We start from the raw sequence: 19,463 nt of genomic DNA on the forward strand, positions 1-19,463 counted from the left end.
ACAAACAAAAAATCTTCTTTACTTTCCAAGCTGTGTTCTTCCCCTGATGTTGAGGACAAAAGGGAATGATTTACTGTCAGTATAATTTTTATATTAACACTGTCCAACCCAAAAGAAGGCATACTTTCCACAGAATTATCTGTTTATGCCAAAACTTTTGCAAAGTATTCCTTTCCTATTTCCCAAACACATTTGCTCATTCCTCATCACCACGTATCTGCTTCTTATGTATAACAGTCTAATAAGAATACCAGCTATTTGATGTGTCCATTACTTACGTCTGGTAGCAACACCCAGACCAGTTAAGCACAGACTATACATAAACATTTAAAAGGCAGCACACTCTGCTTCATTGTGAGAACAAAGATGATCTTTAGGGACTTCTAATCAATGTCATCTGCCTAAAAGTCCTGAACAGTCTCTCATGAAAGTGTTATGAGACCAACGTAGCAGAAGCTTCAGAGGCCAGTCAGGAAAACACCCTTGAAGGTAATAAGGCAGCAATTTTTATCATCAGTCACTGGCATAATTCTGAGAAATTATTCATAAACATTCAAACCATTTTTTCTTTTGTCTAAGAGGATGTTTTTACAGAAAAGAGTTCCTTTGAGGATTTCCAAGAAGAGAAAATAAACCAAAGAACACAAGGAGGCCAGTCCCCGCGGCAGAGGAAGGCTCAGGGCCTCACCTGGCCCAAACAACACCCTCTCTAACCTTGGAGGTGATTATTCATTTTCTTGAGTTGAAGAATTGCATCTTAAAGGACCACGCTAAAGCATCCGTTCCTGGTGGACATCGGTTAGCTCATCAGAGGTGTCAGCGGCTGCCTATGGGTAGCAAGGTCCTTAGAGAATAGAGTTAAATGTGATAGGAAGAATAAAAGGTTTGAAATTTAAATGGGAGTGAAAACATTAATCTTCCTATTTCACGGTTTGGTACTTTAGAATCACACTAATCTAAAAGGAATTGAAGGAGATCAAAAGGTAAGGTGGCTAGCCACAAACTGCATCTGCTCAAACCAAAGGCACTGGCTTCACACAAAGAAACCCAGAAAGCAAAGTCAAATTGCTCTTGCTCACCTTTGCCAAAGCACCTTAAGTAAATCCCTACTCATAGGATCCCTGTTGTTTTTGCTACCATTCTGCTTTGTTTGGGTGTATAATTTTCTTTATAAACATTCGCTCATTTAATCTATCATTCAGTAGTATGCATATGCTATGCACTAGGTCCCAAGGGTAAGAGAATAGGAGACTCTGTTATCTCATTTTCAATTTTACTACTTTTGATCCTTACCACTGAACAAGTAAACACCACAGTCATTAAAATAGCTAAATATGTGCAAACAAGTTACTTACAGCTAACCACCAAACTAGAGCCAGGTTGGGAAGAACCTATACTCCTAGAACACACACTCACTCCATATTACAGATGCAGTAATTTAATATGAAAATCAGGGAAAGCTGGTATTGCAGAATCAGTTTACCACTTGAGGGCTCGTACCTCTGAGAAAGAACTTTTCATTTGAAGAAACACGTTAATGGGATATGACTTTGTAGGTACTGTAATTTTGTTATAAAACTAATATCAATGACCCAGGGAATGCCTGCATCTGAAGAATTTCTGGTCCACCAAAACAGGCCTATGACACATAGTCCAGGGAGGGATAGAGTTTGACTCACTATGCTTAGTAATGGGAAGTCTGCATGATGACAGGGCCAGGAAGTCCCAACTTTCTTCCCTAAGGACCCAGGTAGGGAAGATCATGCCTTACACGAAACAAGCCCCATCCCCAGGTAGCTGTAGATCCCCAATCTGGGCTGGAGTATGGTAGGTGGAGCCACATAGCATTTACCTAACAGCCCTATTATCTCAGCTGAGATGAAAAAATAAACACGTAGGGCTGATAGGTGTGGCTGGGTAATTTTTTCAAAATCACTTAGCACCCTGAATGCACAATCTGAAAAGTCAGAGAAGTGGTAGTTTAGTAGTGAAGATTGCACGGAGACCAGAGATGTGTGGCTTTATTTCTGGACCATCAGTTCTATTCCAGTGGTCTATGTGTTATCCTGTGCCCCATTCTTGGAGCGCCTGCTGCACTGAGTAGTCAGTGCCCAGCCTGACCATGGGCTCTTCGTCAGCAGAGAGCAGCAGTTTTTAGATTTCTATCCTAAAGCCTAGCATATAGTTCACATATTTGTTCAGTATCTATTCAATGAATAATCTCATTGTTTTATTTTAAAGTATACCTCATCACTCTCAAATTCTATCTGATAAAATGATATAAATCGGCTTCAGTTTTTTCTTTACCTTAAAATCTAGCTCTATTTGCCTACTTATTTAGGAGAGGAATAAAGGAGGAATAAAAATTCATTGTAGGCAATCAGTTAAAAAAAACAAAAGGGGAGGGTCTTTGAAATAATTATATAGCACCTGTGTACTGTCCATTTATTCAAGTGGGACATAACTGAGCTCCTCAACCAGTTGGCATTCCAGAAACTCTGGGATACCTGTTATGCAGTGAAAATACAAAGAACAGAGTCATCTGTTTGCCCAAAGACCTTCATTCCCAATTAACCAGATTATCATCCACGGGCCTTCCACTTCTTCCTGTCTGCCGTGAGCTTTTGGTGAATTTGATCTACATGAAGACTTACAGCACCAAGAGAGGAGGAAAAAACAAAGTACCTGAAATTTAAGGGAATTAATTTGACTTCTCTCCAATATCTCCCTTGAAAAACTGACTTGAAGAAGCAAGCAGAGATGGTTAAAGCTCCCAAGACTCACTCTTTCTTTAATAGCTGTGGGCTGTGTTTTGTTTTGTTTTATGTAAGTAGATCCAACTTTCCCTTATGGGCAAAGGATCAAACCTTGGGTTCTCCCTTCTTTGGGTCACATTGTTTTTTTCATAATGAATCTAACAAAATCAAGATGATTTTTGGTCAAATATTGAAACCATATTTCACAATACCAAACCAAAGCTTTTTAGGGTCTCTTATTTTTTACATTTACCATAAAAATGTTAAGAGTAATTTTCAAAGAGATAACTCCTAGTGCTTAGTTCCTCAATAGTGCAACCTTCCAGATTCGTACAGAACAGAGATATGTGCCAGAGAAGGGGATGAAAAAAAATCAGAGAACCACCTGGATAGGGATTAAAAATGCACAAAAATTAGGCTAGTACAGATTCACAGTTTCAAAAGGCTTCCAGAGTAAAGTAATATTTGAGAATAGCTACTTCAAAATCGCTTTCAACAAAACAAGGAGATCGGGTAGCATTAGAATTCTTTCTTGTCAAATTCAGACTTGCAAGAAAATAGGTATAAATTTGGAAGAATTAGAGGACAATTAGACTAGATTAGACCACTCAGCTGCTTATTCCTGCAATGAACACAGCACAGTATGATAACGCTGGGAACATAATGTTGAACAAAAAAGATATGGATATAAATTCCCACCCTCAAAAACTTTATAGTCTAGAGAAAACACACCCAAGGAAACAGTTCTAAAACAGCTGAGCAAGGCCATTTAGAAGTCCTGGATGCTGCAAGTCACAGAGAATGGGCACTCAACCTTGACTGGGGAGATCAGGGTTTCTTTTCAAGAGAAAGGGAAATCTGATATCAAAAGAATACAGCAAGGTGAAGAAAGAGTGTCTTTGTTTGGGTAGGGGCTGGTGATGGTAAGACAGAGAGGAGACTCAAGAGGTCACGAGGGATCTGACAGCAAAGGGAACTCATCAATGCATCTTAAGAACAATGGAGAGCAAGTTCAAGATTTTAAGGGTTAACATAATAAAGTTAGATTGGTGTTTCAGAGAATGGCTGGAGAATGGATTAGGGAACAGAGCTGAGGTCAAAAGTAAAGAAAGGAGGACCAGTGAGGAATGTGTTCTGATGACACAGCAGAAACAAGATGAGGGCTTGAATAATTATAATAGCCTAGAAATGAGGAGGAGCTTGGAAGGCAGGGAGAATGGGGAGATTTAGCCCTCCCCACTAGCTCCATTAGTTCCAGCTCCTACCATAAGGCACCCCAAAATCATCATCATCAAAGTTTCAAGTGGCTGGCTCTGCAAACACAGGCTTAAGATAAATCCTCTAGCTCCCTACTTCCCAGCAGCCTACCTAGCTAAGGCCTGCCTATATATAAATGCTGGATCCACCACTAAAGAAGCATCAGTAAGGAGTTTCTGCAGAGATAGAATCCATAGTCCATGGCAGAATGAGGAAAACAGCATGCAGGAGGGTGCTTGGGCATCTGGTGGACGGTATGTTTGATCCCTGTGGTTAGGGAGTGCAGCTGCAGTCATTTATTGTTCTCTCCCCCAAGTTTTTCTGATTCTCCTTTTCCCAGGGACACAGTAGGATCACACTTCCTCATCAGCCTGGGTCCCTCCGTTATTACCTTGAGTAAAGGCCTCTTGCCAGACCACAATGCACACACAGCTCATGCAAGAGGTGAATTTGCTCTTTGAAACCTCAGGGATTTGGGCGTTGCTACAGCAGCGTAACCTTACCTACCCTAACCAACTGAGCTGGAGGGGACTACAGATCTAGTATGCAGAGGAAAGAGAAAGCCAGTTACATTTGTGCCAAATTTGTAGTGCCCAGGAAAAAAGGAAAGGGTAGAATAGCAAGGTTAAAGGGAAGGTGACAGTTCAGAAAATGGAAAGACTTCTCTCTCATTTACACATTCATGGAGCATCTCCTCTGTGACTATGGCAGGAAATGGTGCACACTGTCCATTGGTCTTCGCCGGGTAAAACCTAGAGGATAAGAGTCTAACACTTACAGTCACACTGCTTGGGCTCAACTGGCTCCACAATGAATTAGCTGTGTAACTTTGGGTAAGTCACTTAACTTTTCTGAGCTTTGGCTTGGTAAGTGGTGATATTAATCATATCAGCAAAATGGGAGAGTTATCATTCCTTTCTCCCCAGCTTAGGAGGATTTAGTAAGATAATTCACATAATTTATACAATATCTGGCACATCTTAAGTACTTGGACATTGGCCCCTACTTATTTATATTTCAGACTGTGAAACCCAACATATACAGGATATAGTTTCTTACAGTCATTATGGCTCATCCAGGACAGAAAATCAAGATAATTTTAATGTATGCCCTAACAGAAATCTGATGACAAAATATGATATAGCAAAGCTAAAGTTGCATTTAAAGTCCACGTCAATTAAAAAAGTAATGACTTTGGTCATGTGACTACAGAGGCCAAAGCATAATTATAAGGTTACAAAAGTGGAAGAAAATGAGTATTTTCCCAAGTATGTCTTGTGTATTAAATTACAACTCTACACAGCAGCATAGCTGACATCAACCCGTACACAGTGATTATTTCAGTATGAAACACTTCTTCCTCCTCCCTGCCCTAACTTAATGGAAACAGAACACTAGAGCAGCTGTTAATATAGTACAGTCCTCACCACTGATTATAGTGCAAAGTCATCTTCCCTTCACAGGATAAAGCAACATAAAATGTTAAGTTCATATATGTTTTTGCAAAACGTTCTTCAAAATTTTATAAGTAATTTAAAACCATAACCAACATAAGATATCACGTGGCATAAGTGATAAAAATACAGGTCACAGGACTGGATTGCTCTTGGAATATACTTTCTTCCTCTATTTATACATAAATATTATAATCCACCTGCAAATAATTATTTGCAAAGTATTTGTTTTCTCTTTTTTACAAGACAAGTCCACGAATACCATCTTATGTGCACTGGATACTATTAATGTATGTATCGGCTTTATTTTTTATCAAGAAATGTCAAGACATTAATGAAAGTTACAGAGAAACAATGTATTTTCAAATGTACCTCTTATGAAAAAGTATCAGACATGTATTCACTTAGAGGAATCATTATCACTTTCTTGGTATTACTTGGATACTGGGGGTTTAAAAATAAAGTAGATGGAATGTTTCTCACTCCATATGTTTCTGACGAGAAGGTGGGATTTCCTTGGCCCTAGAATCCATTAGTGTTGACAGGGTACAGATGTACCCATAATATTCTCTTATTCCAAATTATAGGTATATAATGTTTCTTTCCCAAGCTATCTTTAAATCAACATGTACTGAATAGTCAGATATTTTAAAAACACAATTCTGACCTAAAAAAGAAATGTGTTTTCTCTTGCAGAGCTTGAGCCAATGCTGTTTCAGTGACTGGCCATCTATCTATTACTAACAGTAAAAAGGGTGATTTTCACAAGTGTCTAAAACAAGCATATGCTGGACAGGACATTTATTTTTATTCTATATGCACTTTGGCTCCTTGGTGCCCACAGCAAACAGCTGTCACTTACTGCAAGCCTTTTCACTAACACTTTCTGTAATTCCTAAGGGGCTTCCCAGCCTATAATTAGACTCTCCAGCTGCCACCATGTACACTGCGGGGTGCTACTGAGAGTTTTCTGCTTTGTAGTCATTCCCTAAAAAGTCTTCTTCAAGATGGTATTGCTGGAATAACACTGTTTGGTATTCAGCTTGGATAGCAAATATGAATTCTTCAACCATTTGCTATGAACAAGTCTGTTCTACAAGCAAGGTTTGCTTTGAAATGAACTCTGCGTCAGTCACAAGGGAAAGCAGTTGAGTCTAAGCATAAAAAAAGAGAAGTAGAAAGCAATACTAGAAACTTCCTAATTCAGAATTGCAGAGAACATCAGTATTGAGCCAGTTACAACAGCTCTCTTGGTCTTTTACGTAATTCTCCTTCCCAGGCACCATCACCAGGATTAACTGAAATAGCACAGCAAGACGGAAGTAAGAACAAACAGGCAAAAATCGCCCCTCCTGTTTCAAAATCCTTAAGGTCGGCAATGCCAGAAAAGATAGTGTGAAAGTGAAATATGGTTGTAAGTCAAAGAATAAGAGGAAGCAGCAAGCTTTAAGTTGAAGCAATCCTTTAAAACAAAATAAAGTCTGATTTTTAGAAAATGAAAACACTGGCCGGTGCAGTGGCTCACGCCTGTAATCCCAGCACTTTGGGAGGCTGAGGCAAGCAGATCACGAGGTCACAAGATCAAGGTTTCAATATAGTGAAACCCTGTCTCTGCTAAAAACACAAAAATTAGCTGGGTATGGTGGTGTGCACCTGTAATCCCAGCTACTAGGGTGGCTGAGGCAGGACAATTGCTTGAACCTGGGAGGCAGAGGTTGCAGTGAGCTGAGATCATGCCACTGCTCTCCAGCCACAGAGTGAGACTCCATCTCAAAAAAATAAATACAAATGAAAACATTTTCAAAACAAAGAGCACCACCCACCACCCTTCTCATTCCAGTCTAGGTGTTCACAGGAAGCAAAGGCACAGAAATAGATTCTTCTCAATAGAGAAGGACCTGTGGCAACGGGAGAGGGAAATCTGTGCACACAGCTCCTCCTCAACCTCAGGAAAGGATCGTTTCCCTGACTACAAAAGCTGCTAATATCATGAACCAAATGCAAGTGCCCACAGAAAGTGAGACATCCTAAGAGCTAATAGCCGATGCAGAGTCCTTACGGTAGGAATACCAACAAAACCCCAGGTGCCCCAGATGCCCTTGATCCAAGCACTACACCCAGAGCCCCAAGTCCAGCGACAGATACTCCTGAAACACACACCTCAATTCATTTCCACTTCGGATGTGCTCCTCCTGGGTGGGAGACAGCTGGCCATTACTAGGAACTTTCCGAGGCGTCATCTAATTTGCAGGATTTTAAATGCCAAGCTTAGACAAAAGCAAGGGGGCGTTCACTATTTATCTCAATTATAGGGATTCTTATTCTTCTTACATGCTATTTACCAGTGAGAGAATTTCTCAACCCAGAAACCACATGGTTAAGGAGAGAACTACACCCACACTGGTTCCTCACATTATCAGTTGTTCTCCAACTGAATTTCCCAGTAAGCTGAGGTCTATTCCTTCTAGTACAAAAAAAAAGGCTTTCAAACCATCTTTAATGGACAGTGTTTCTAACACTACTATGTCCCCTGAAGGCAAAAATGTTCAGCACTGTGAACTTCCAGCATTTCTTTTTTCCACAGCAGCAGCTAGATGACTGTCGTGGATATCAAGCTAGTATGAACTCAGGCAGTGTAAATTCATTGTAGGATTAGCCTAAGCAAAATAATTAACAAGGTGGACTTTTTCTTTTTTTTTTTAACCAGCAGTTTCAAACATAAACATTTAGCCCATGACATATTTCTAATAGCAGCGATAACTAACAGTTGATAATTGCACACAAAATCGGCTGATTTGAACAGTTAAAACCGGAGTATGGAAAGTCCTCAATTTGCCAGTTAATTATATTCCAAAACATTACTTGTAAAATGGTTGTTGAGAGCCAAAAATTCCGTTTTCCACAGAAATTGTTTTATAAATCATAGTTAAACTTCAAAGATTGTCTAGAAAGTCTTAAGCCAGAATGCATGTGAATAAGATCTTAGTGGAGTCTCACAGAGTCATGTGAATGTTCTCCTTAAACCCAGCAGGGAGTCGCTATGGGGGAGGGCTGGGTGCTGCTCTGAGGGCAGGGCAATTATCATCTTATTGGTTCTGTTCATGGCTCTATCACCAAACATTTTAAGCAGTCCCTGGCACATAGGAGGCACTCAGTATTTGTCAGTGGATAAATGAACAAATTGGAGAATGCAGCAACCATAAGTCTTGAGAGCCTGACAGAGTGAGGGATCAGAAGGGTCCCATTAAAATTAATTCTGACTGTCAAACTGAAAAGGTCTCCAGCTTACTTGCCTGGGCCACCCCAGGACACCTCCACAATGTCAAGTTTTCTGGGTATCCCCCAGAAATGTTCTAATCATATTCCAGTACAAATATCTATACAACCTTGCCCCTTAAAAAAAGAAATAAGCTTTTTTTTTTAATTTTTTTATTTTTTTATTTTAGATGGAGTCTCACTCTGTTACCCAGGCTGGAGTACAGTGGCACAGTCTTGGCCAACTGCAACCTCCACCTTCCAGGTTCAAGCAATTCTCCGCTTCAGCTTCCCAAGTAGCTGGGACTACAGGGGTGTACCAACACACCTGGCTAATTTTTTTTTTTTTTAATTTATAGTGGACACAGGGTTTCACCATGTTGGCCAGGCTGATCTTGAACACCTGACCTCAAGCGATCTTCCCCTCTCAACCTCCAAAAGTCTTGGGATTACAGGCATGAGCCACCATGCCTGACCAGGAAGCATGATATACACAGAGTTTCCTCGATGTTTTCCCATCAGCAGCATGTGGCCGGGTCATCCCTTCCTCCCCGCTGCCACCAGACACTTTTCTCCCTGTAGGACTTCAGCACCAGCTTCCAGCTTTCTTACTACTCCACTGACCACAGGTCTGGTCTGTGGACACTGGCGGACAGCAGGGCTTGATCCTTGGAACTCTTCTGTTCTACACCTACACTCAGTCTTTGAAGAGCTTAGCCAGTGTTCTGCTCTAGATACTGTCACCAGCATCCCTGAGCTAGATGATGTAATGGGCTCCCAAAGGGTTTCCCTGCTCCACCTCCTCTCTCCAGCCCCGCAGGGTCTATTTATTCCTTACTCGCCTTCTAGAGCTCCTCTCTTAATATAAGGCTGGGTCAGAAGATGCACACATCAGGGCCACTCGGGTCTTCTCAGCACTCAGGGAGACCACGCCTTTCAAGGGTCCACATGGTCCTGCCACCCGTGGCCCCATTTCTTCTGGATCCTCGCTGCCTCTTACCCTCCCTCTCTCTGCCCCCCGCCGCTACTCCCACCCTAGCACCTCACACTGGAATGTTCTTCCTCAGACCACCCAACACCCCCGACCCTATGCACTCCCTCACATGCCCTCCAGGGCAGTGTTCAAATGCACCTCTCTCCAAAGCTTGCCCTAACTACTGTCTAAAATCCCCTTGCCCTTCCTGGCCTTGCCCGGCTTCATTCTGCCCCATAACTCCTGTCCGACCTCATCTGTGCTGTAGTCATGTCTTGATTATTTTCTGTTTCTCGCCTCTACAACAGAAGCTCCAGGAGAGCAAGGGTTTGTATCTGCTTGCTTCTCTTCCATCATTAGTTCCTAGAAGAATCCCTGGGACTTAACCACAGGCAATCAGAAAGTCTTGCTGAATAAACAAATAAACGAATAATGTATTTTATACTATTTCTTAACAGTTTACTAGATGGCTAAAATGACCTCCTTGTATTCAGCACAGGACTGGGTGTCCACCGTACGATGTAGAGATGGGTGAGTTCAGTCCCCTGTTGACAGGCACATAGGGCTCCCTGACTCTCACTGCTTAAAAATGGGACGGCAATTTTACACGGACATGTATTTGCAGATAAAAAGGAGTATGCAAATTAAAAGATTTGGGCTTTTTCTTTTGATACAAATCTCTCAAATGTAACAGGAGTAAGGAGGAGCTCACTAAAAAGTGTCTGCATCTGTCTGTTTGGCAAATTAACAGGCAATCTGCTAGGCAAAGACGTCAGCTCAGATTGCGTGTCAAATGACATCCTAGGGTGAATTATTGTGATGAAATTATAGGACGGATAAGAGAGAAAAACTGCAGAGAAAAATGACTCATCCTAAGCTTTCAGGATAAGAAAACAACGAGTGAAGCACCAACAAATCCTCAATAGCTGTTTTTCTTGAAGGCACGCAACACACTTCAAGCAAAAACTGTCCGTGTCGCAGGGTACTGCATGTGCCCCTTCATGGATTCAGAGGTGATGCCCCTATGTGTGCTCAGGCAGGCTGTCAAGCCACTAATCTTACAGGAGAGTATGGGAAACACACCATGACTATATTCCTTACTCTTCAGTGCTGCTCCTCTACACATCCTGGACCTCAGTTACTCCCCAGTCTGTCTGGACTGCTTCCTAGTTTTCTCCTTGTCCAAAATTCTCAAAGAAAATAGTCACTAAGTTATTACCAAGACCCAAGAATCACTCTACCACACCAATCAAGTGCCAAAGATGTGTTTAGAGCAGAAGTTGGTTCCTTTCAAACTGCTGAACTCCTCTTTCAAAAGAAGATGCAAAGCCATCAGCTGTGACCCCCCAGTACAGGGGTCCCAAAGGGGCACTGCAGAGCAACCTGTAGAGGGATGCCTCTTTTGGCATTTACTCACTGAATGACTACAGAGCCTCTGCCAGAGGGGATGGGGACAAACGTTGCTTTCAATCGCTAATCAATCATAGGTCCACCCAGCACACAGGACAGTCTTTGTTTTTCCTTAGAAAGAATATACTTCTTTCTCTTGCATTTGCAGATTTAGCTAAGTAGTTACTGATAACTTTTTCTCCAGTAGTTATCCCACAGATTTACATTGTTCAGTTTTCAAAGAAATCACTAGAATGACGAATATCCTTATGTGCACAGCACTGTACAAATGCTGGCTAGGGCAACTCAAACCTAAAATGTCTGCAGGCACTAAAGCAGCAAATGATTCTCAGGAATGGAACTGTTTTCCTTTTAGAAGCAACCCAAGGATCCTGTCCATGGTTCTCTGCTACATTGCTAGGGACTTCATAATACAAGTAACATACAGTAATCAACAACAATGTCGAGTTTCAAAGATATCAAATGAGAGATGCCCCAAAAAGAAATATGCTTCAAATCAAGGAGAAAATAATCAAGGCCAAATAAACTAGGTCACCAGATTTATTTCTGAGCTGTGTAAGTTGGACACATTTCTGAGTCATAAAGTATTAATCTAGAAGAGACAATCAAGCTGCCTGCCTCATTTTAAAGAAGGGGCCAGAGCTAGGGTGGTTAAGTCCCTCCCCTGTGATTTAAAATGTTCTGGCTAGAAAATGCCAAAGTAAAATAATATATTTTCCATATGACAATCTAATAATAAAACAAATAGCAAAATGTTGAACCAGCTTTTTACTATGTTACACAGAGTAACACTCTTAGTAACAATCTATTATCTGGGAGAACACAAATAGAAAACGCTGTACTAATTAATTTTGGTCTTTTTCCTTCCAAGTTGTATCACCCATGCTCACCTCCCCTATATCCCAAGGTAAAAAAAAGAAGATGAGGCTAGAGCTTGTATTCAGGACTTACAAAAGGCAGACAATGAAAACACAGCATAAAAAGGAGCAACCACAAAAAAAAATTTAAAACATGGCATAAACTCCTGCTGCCATGAGGGGATCATTAAGTCAGCAGCACAGAGGAACTGCATGGGAGGCCTCAACTCCCACCTGCAAGGCCAGCCTCCTCGGGCAGGCCTCTGGCCACCCTGAACTTTTTTATTCATTGTAAATGGAAGCATTGAATAAGATGACTCCCTAAGGGTCTTTCGGTTTTAATACAAGAAACCTTGTACAAGAAACCTTGAAGAACGCACAATTTGTCTTGTGAGTAAATATTTGCCAAAACATAGACCCAGTAATAGGTGGCGTAAAAAACAAATGCAGGAAGAGATGTGCTCCGTAACCCACACACCGCTCCTTAGGCAGAAGATAAAATGTCATGAATAATTATCAATATTAACTTAAATCCTTGTCCCAGGTCAAAACAACGCATAAAATGGTTCCTAAATGCTTCAGGATTTTAACTACACAGAGAATCATCTGGAAGCCACAGTCCCATTTTATTATTCAAACATAAGCATTTTCAATAACTAGTCTGGTATAGAAACTACACGGCAACAATTTGCTTTGTCAGCATTTTATCTAGATTGTTAGCTAACTCTGAATATACGTCATTAAGGCACTCAACGGAGCACAAACAAAAAAGGATCCTATCTAGAATTCACTTCAGTTTTTCTTGAGTGAATGGTGCATACCTACTAGTAATCTTCCACTTGAAGATTACAGCTCAGGTCTAGAGTGGCCTAACATTCAGCTCATCTAGTTAACCCCCAACATTATCTAGCTTAGCACCAAATGCCAGGAACTTGGCAGGGTCACGTGCGTCACCGATAATCATTAAAGAAACAGCACCATGATGAGCACGGCTAGCTAAAGATTGAGGATATTATAAGAAATGCTTGAAATTTAGAATGAGTACAGAATTTGTAATGGCTAAATGGCTTTGAAATGACAAAGTCTCAGGTTCAAATTCCAATCCGCATTAACTCTCAATATGTTGCCGGCAAATCATTTACCTCCTCAAGCTTCCCTCCTCTATAAAGTTCCCTCCTCTACAAACCAAGGCGGCAATATCTACCTAACACAGATGTTACATTAAAGGCTTACAGATAACAAAAGATCCCACTAGAATATAAGTTCTACATGGGCAGGGGTTTTCACTCACTGCTGGGTAGAAAAGTGCCTGTCATCTAATAGGTGTTCAAGAAATATTTGATGAATAAGTGAATAAATGTAAAATGACTAACTCAGTGGGCACTCGAAATATTGAAATTAACTTAGTCATAAAATATTGATAATTAGTTTTGATATTAGCCATAAAAACGTTAATTATACAGTTACAATTTTAAACTCATAGCAATAATGCAATTAAAAACTATCAATACACTTCAAAACAATGTTTACAACAAGCAAAAGGGTTATCTTTAGAGCAGAAACATGTATTTTTTCAAATATCAAATCTTTCTTTTTTTTTTGGCACTGGAGTCTTACTCTGTTGCCCAGACTAGAGTGCAGTGACATGATCTCAGCTCACCGAAAACTCCGTCTCCTAGGTTCAGGCAATTCTCCTGCCTCAGCCTCCTGAGTAGCTGGGATTACAGGTGCCTGCCACCATGTTTGGCGTGTGCGTGTGCGTGTGCGTGTGCGTGTGTGTGTGTGTGTGTGTGTATTTTTAGTAGAGATAGGGTTTCACCATGTTGGCAAGGCTGGTCTAGAACTCCTGACCTCTATTGATCTGCCAGCCTCGGCCTCCCAAAGTGCTGGGATTACAGGCATGAACCACTACGCCCAGCCTTCAAATCCATTTTTAAAGTTTCACAATAATTATAATAAAGTCAATGTGTATCTATAGAATAAACTGTGATCTAGATGAAAAATGTTATTTGTCATATAAGGCATCTCGATAGACTATCTTTTAGAGTCTATAGAAATTACATCTTCGCCTACTCAGCTTAAAAGTATACAAGTGCAAGCATTAGTCTTCATGCCATAAAATTTCATGAGAGTTGAAAGCCTTCAGAGTACACACTTAATCCTTTAGTTTTTGACCAATGTGTACATTTAAGGGGCTGAAAAAACATAAGTAACTAAAGTTGCTCTTAGAAGCCATTCTGGTTGAGGGCAAATCTTAAACAATGAAAAATGATAAAGCAAAGCAACAGATACGAAATAACAAGACAAGTTTTCAATTGTACTATAATGCAGCTCACTACTAGGCAGAAAAGTGCCTGGCATATAATAGGTGCTCAAGAAATATTTGATGAGTACGTGAATAAACAAAAAATGATGCTACTTTCATTGGTAAAAAATATTTTTTTGCAATATGACTGCAGTACTAGTTAAAAGTGACTGAGCTGGGATTATAGAGATTTTTACATAACCTCTACATATGTAGAGGTTATGTAAAAAATATTTTAGCAATGAAAGTAGTATTAAGGACCTAGTATTAAAGGCATCACAAGTTTAGCGAACAGGGATATGCAAAATGAGTAATTCCCATTAAAATCTCCCATAAGAACAAACATATATCCAGTAAGCATCACACAAGGGCCACAAATGCCCTGAAAACAATGATATCCAGATTTCACAGATTGGTAGCACAGCATCAGTGAACACCAAATGATGTTAGACATGGCTACTCACATCATCCATAATGATTTCTGAATAGAAGCTTTTCAAGAGTGGGCCCCTTCCAATTCTTTTGTTTCCCCAAGTCTTCCTTTCTTTTTTTTCTTCTTCAAACTACTTTAAATTGGCCTTTTGTCAATTGAAACAATAAACCAACACTCCAAACCAGAAACATTATAAATCTGACATTTAAAAATTATGTACAATCTTGTTGAAAATAAAATGTGATTTTTCTTTATTTGAAGTTTTAAAATATACCCAACTTTAAAAACTGTAACATCTATTGGTATCACTTGCTTTTGAGAACTGTCCAAGATCATGTCCTTTTGTTTTAAAAACCTTTTTAAAAAAATTCCAAGATTAATATATCTATATATATAATGTCCTACAAATATTTAAATGACTATATGATTTCTATGAATATTTGTATGTATGTGTTTGTATATACATATATGTGTGTGTGTATATATATTTATGTGCGTGAGGGGGTGCCCTACAAATATTAATTCATTTAATTCTCACAATAAACCTATAAAGTAGATACTATTATTATTCCCAACTGAAGAAATAGAGGCATAGAGATGTTATTTAACTTTCCTAGTGCTCATACAGAGTAACTGGCTGGACTTTTTTTTTTCTGAGATGGAGTTTCACTCTGTCATTCAGGCTGGAATGCAGTGGTGCAACCTGCTCACTGCAACCTCTGCCTCCCACGTTCAAGCAATTCTGCTTCAGCCTCCTGAGTAGCTGGGATTAAAGGTGACCGCCACCATGATAATTTTTTGTATTTTTAGTACAGATAGGTTTTCACCATGTTGGTCAGGCTGGTCTGGAACTCATGACCTCAAAGGATCTGCCCGCCTCAGCTTCCCAAATTGCTGAAATTACAGGCGTGAGCCACCGTGCCGAGTCTGGACTCTCAACTACTACACTATACAGCTAACAGCTGCTTTCCTACTATAATATAAACAAAAAATACTTTTGCCATTTTCATTGGTCATCTGCTGGAAATAAGGCCATCAGAGATCTCAAGGGTTCCACTCTGCTAAAACATAATTTAATCCCTCTTCTCGGAGTCATGCTCTCTGGGCCAAGCAAGAAGGCCACATTCTTTTATCTTAACCACTTAACAAGGTAGGGCCACCTTTCCTCCATCCATGGGGAGGATGTGTGGCACTGACATGGATCATATGCTGAGAGGGAATGTAGCAGTGCACTGGCCAGGTCTGGGTCACCTGCCTATCATTTAGCCAGGGAGCAGGTGGCAGCCTGTGTTGACAGCCCCAAGTCTTCCCCAGAAAGGAGTGAGGATCAGTTCTCCAAAGCAAAGGGGGTGGTGCTTATCTGAAATGAAAGATACACACAATAAAAGTCCTCACTGTGAGCTCAATTCTCTTGATTGAACTTATTTCAGTTCTTCATTTCTAATCATTCATTCAAAGTAGAAAACCCAGTTTTAACACAGACATGCCATATTTCATTTTCTTCAATCTAAAATGACAGGTAAAAGTGAGATAAGTGACAAAAGTCCCCCCTACCCCAATCCATAATGACCTTTCTTACATTTGCTCCAAGCCGGACCCTAGCAGAGCAGGCCCCTGACAGCCCAGCAGCCACCTGCTCTGAGCTGGTCAGTGTGGAACCTAGAGAGCCAAAGCAACCAAGAGGCATGTTATCCAAGAGGCATGCCATGGGCCTAGGAAAGCACTCACAGGGGCCAGCACTGGCATTTGGAAACAAACTCTACAATGTATAGTAATGTTAACAATAACACACAGTAACACAATGAGGCCAGCTTTCCTACAATTCCCATTTTATATATGCACTAACATGCACATAAAACATCATATCAATACAATGAGGCTAGTATTACTATGCACACTTTATAGGTGATGGCACTGACATTAAGTGATGCTAAAAAACTTGCCTATGGCTGCAATATTCGTTAAAAGTTACTGATCTGGAATTATAGGTAGAGATTGTATAAATGTATAATGATAACACTGCATATCACAAATCTAAAACTTTCACAGTGATTATAACACATATGATTATTACAGACTGATTATAATACATATGCCTAGTTAAGTAATATATAAAACATATGAAATAAGGATTAACAAATATCTTCTTAGAACTTGCAGACATGAAAAGAATGCAGTCTCCTAAAGTTTCCATTGTTAGTGAATATCTAAATTGATATGGAGATATTCTTCTCCACCATTCAAACAACTTGCTTTATCAGGCAGACGTATAAAAATCATTGCAGGGACCCTCGTACCTCCATCTAAGAAAATGTCTTCTACAGGAGAAACAACTAATGCAAATTAAGTGCTTATGAAGATGGTAACGATGCTGTTATTTCTACTGAGAAACTTCCCACCTCAATCTCTTTGCAGTATCGGATAAAAGGCCACTAAGAAATGAGACAGCTCTATCAGGCAATTCCATTTTACAGAAAACCATAAAAACAATTATCTATGTCATTAGAGACTCTTTAAAAAGAGCTTCAAAACATCTAATTTGCTGATCCACGTCTGAGACAGAATTCTGACTGTCCATGCTGAAGAGTAATAACATCCAATTGAGTAACGATTATTATCAGACATCCTAAAATCAGTGAAACCAAATATAGATGGAGCCAAAGAGGCGAAGCACCTGTATTTCTTGGTCTAACTTAATTCATGTGGCTCATCATTGATGTAGCTCACAAGAAATGATTATGGAGGGTCCAGGTGTCCCACACCTTATTAGAAAATATCTAAGTTGACATCTTCTTCACCACTCAATCAACTTCCCTTTATCGATGAGACACATTCAAATATTGCACTGATCTGGGTGCCTTCTCCAAGAACAAGTTTCCACTGGCATGAGAAAGAAGGGACTGTAACAGAATACAAATTTAACAATGAACAGAGACCATTCAATTTTGCCAATACATACTTGAGTACCTGAAGCTAGATAAAGAAAAATCTCTGCCTCCTAAAACGTAGACAGATTGTCCCAAGATCTCTGCCCTCCTAAAATGCAGACAGATTCTCTGATTGGAGAAAAATTCAATTTTCAATTAAAAAAAAATAGAAATTAGCCAGCAACAGAAACTTTCTTGTGAATGAGAAATTCTTCAAAACTAAATTATAAATGATGTTGCCAATAGGAAGCCACCAATATCTTTATACTTCAGAATCATTTCCTACAGTAGTCCAAATGAAAAATTATCATTCATGTTTTTTTAATGAGAATGCACACCTAATCAAACTCTCACTTATCTAGCTGGTGCTTAACCGAAGAGCTCAGAATTAAAAACCAACTGCACTTTGATTTTCCCAGCACCGAATACAGACAGCGAAAATGAGAGGAGTATAAATTATTTTCCAAATGACAAGACAATGGAATATTCATTGGTTTAAAAAAAAAAAAAACTGTTTACCTTAGACTATGCTAAAATTGGAAGGCAACAAAGGGGCAGGCCAGATGGTACATCAGGGAAAGTATTAACAATGTGGAAATGTTAATTCTTAAGTGGGAGAAATTATCCTAAAAAACATAAGGAATCCCAAGTTCAAGTTAATTGAAAATGACCAAAACACAACCATCACCCTGAGCAGCATGGCTAAACTCACTGCTAGGTGGGATAAGGTCTTGGCCCAGCACACATTGATTCTCCTGTATTCCAAGAAGCTCCTGCAGACAGTACAGGCAAGCTCTTCTCATCACGGAGTCTCACATTTTGAAGTTATATTTACAATTTAAAGTTAAATCACTTTTAACAAAACCATATCTACTAAATAAAATGTTAAAGACTGAGCTGGGATTTTCCCTCATAAACTCATGGGATTGTTTCATTATTGTTATATAATGATTTTAAATGACTCTTTCATTTGAGGATTTACTGAGCATCTACAAAGTGCCAAGCAGTGTTCTAAAAGCTGGGTCTATGGCCGTGAACAAAATGGATAAAACTCCTGTTGCCATGAAGCTGATATTCTGGCTGAGGGAGAAACGTAAAAACATAGAATGTGTAGTGATACGAAGAAAAGTAAGCAGGGAAGGGGAGCAGGTTGTGTAGGATGTTGTGGAGGCCAGGAGAAGGTATGTATGAGGCTATACTAAGTGCAAAGGATGAAGGAAGGCATGGGAGCCAGCGGTGAATATGCAGAGGAAGAATGTTCCAGGCTGAGGGCTCGGCAAGTCCGATGCCTCTGTGGAAGAAGGGAGAAGCATGACCCAGTTCAATGTTCAGTGAGGAAGCCACAAACCTTACATAAAGCGTCCATTCTTCAACTAACAAGAAACACACCGTAGAATACTATAGGTATCAACATACACAGATCTCAATCTGTTAGACAACTAAACAAGCTACAGAAAGATATGCATAGTATACTATTTTAAAATTTTAAACATTAAAAACAATTCCGCAAATAATTTAGTAATGCTAGAAATAGTGACGTGGAAAGGAAGAGAGACATGTATGGTTATCAGAAGCACAAATCCAGAAGAGTGGTCACTTCTAAGAGGGAGAGATGGGTGCACACGTAGAGAATGCAGGAGATTTAGCAATTTGGGGTTGTTCTTATTGCATTTTATTTGAGACAGGGTCTTGCTCTGTCACCCAAGCTTGGAGTACAGTGGCACAATCATAGCTCACTGCAGCCTTGACTTCCCAGGCTCGAGAAATCCTCCCACCTCAGCCTCCCGAGTAGCTGGAACTACAGGTGCACACCACCATGCCTGGCTAATTTTCTTT

The 19,463-nt window shown here is 40.0% G+C and overlaps 1 protein-coding gene across 40 annotated transcripts in view; it reads right to left on the minus strand.

The window, feature by feature from the left end:
- EPB41L3 (erythrocyte membrane protein band 4.1 like 3) overlaps positions 1–19,463 on the minus strand; it is a 243,717-nt gene that overhangs the window by 114,687 nt on the left and 109,567 nt on the right. Inside the window, exon 1 of one of the 40 annotated variants that reach the window (XM_037744005.1) lies at positions 12,720–12,818. The exons of the other annotated variants lie outside the window; for them this stretch is intronic. The gene's annotated coding sequence lies outside the window, so the exon portion shown is untranslated. Of the gene's footprint in view, positions 1–12,719; positions 12,819–19,463 lie in introns of those variants that run through there. 40 annotated transcript variants of the gene reach the window in all.

Source organism: Cebus imitator, unplaced genomic scaffold (genome assembly GCF_001604975.1).
Source record: "Cebus imitator isolate Cc_AM_T3 unplaced genomic scaffold, Cebus_imitator-1.0 Scaffold162, whole genome shotgun sequence".
In the NCBI taxonomy this organism is placed as follows: Eukaryota; Metazoa; Chordata; class Mammalia; order Primates; family Cebidae; genus Cebus; species Cebus imitator.